The sequence below is a fragment of the Octopus bimaculoides genome, chromosome 1 (assembly GCF_001194135.2).
Source record: "Octopus bimaculoides isolate UCB-OBI-ISO-001 chromosome 1, ASM119413v2, whole genome shotgun sequence".
NCBI lineage: Eukaryota > Metazoa > Mollusca > Cephalopoda > Octopoda > Octopodidae > Octopus > Octopus bimaculoides.
This window is the reverse complement of record NC_068981.1, coordinates 171,720,181-171,721,598: the sequence shown is the minus strand read 5'-3', so window position 1 is coordinate 171,721,598 and position 1,418 is coordinate 171,720,181.

Here is a 1,418-nt window from a genome sequence, read left to right as displayed (position 1 = left end):
CGAACATTAGGCCTCACTGAGGCAATGACTTGTGACCGAGACCTTTGGAAATATGCTGTGCATGAGAAGACCCGGCAAGCCGAGTGAGACCAAAATCCAAGGTCTCTGCCAGGGATGTAGCCAGCCCACTTATGCGTACCATTCCTTCACTGGACACTAAACTCCGCTTGCGAAGACCTGTTGAGGCAAGTGAAATTGAAATCAAACTAAATTTTATGACTGGCACCCATGCCAACGTCTCTTTCATTGAACACTAAACTCGGCTTGCGAAGACCTGTTGGGGCAAGCAAAAGCGAAATTGTGATGGCACCTGTACCAGTAGAGCACTAAGAGCACCGTCCGAGCATGATCGTTGCCAGAGCAGCTGCCTGGCTTCCGTGCTGGTGGCACATAAATAGCACCATTTGAGCGTGATCATTACCACATGAAATACGTTCGAGCGAGATTGTTGCCAGTGCCGCTAGACTGGCTCCTGTGCAGGTGGCACGTAAAATACATCATTTCAAGCGTTGCCGTTGCCAGTACCGCCTGACTGGCCTTCGTGCTGGTAGCATGTAAAAGCACCCAGTACACTGTCGGAGTGGTTGGCGTTAGGAAGGGCATCCAGCTGTAGAAACTCTGCCAAATCAGATTGGAGCCTGGTGTAGCCACCTGGTTCACCAGTCCTCAGTCAAATCGTCCAACCCATGTTAGCATGGAAAGTGGACGTTAAACGATGATAGTGATGATGATGATATATATCAGGCATGTACTGTCAGTAATTACTCAGGGTAGGTAGTTGGTGAAGTTTATGTAGTAAAACATACAAAAAATTAAGCGAAACACGGGTGCGTGACTGAGTTGGAGGTAGAATTACTTCTGCCTTTATAGCGCATAAAGAAAATGTTGTTGTAGGAATGTGCGCAGCACATGCACTACAGCAGTACTATGTATAGTTTTAATACTGAAACTGAATAGCTGGAGTGAATTATGCCTACCTAATCTACAAAAAAAATAAGATATTTTGCATTTTATGCATAGTAATCACAGTAACCTTCATGATTTTATTGAATTCGGTGCATATTTTGCCATAAAAGGAAAATGTTACTATCGATCTATTTTATTCAGGGTAGGCACTGACTACCTTGCCTACCCAGGTGGCACATCCCTGATATCTATTTATAGTTATTTTGAATATAGAGATACCTCTAGAAAGGATGTTATCGTCCAAGCTTCACCAGTTTCATCTTATATATTGATGTAAAAGTTCATGAGTCCAGATATAACCTAATAGTATTGGTGTTTATTGAATGAGTTAACTATGGAGACAATTGTAGGTTACAGAAAATTTTGACAAAATGTAAATAAATTGAATTTTATCAGTTAAAACTCTCCATTTTCTCCTTATAATATATAATATCATATATATATATATATAT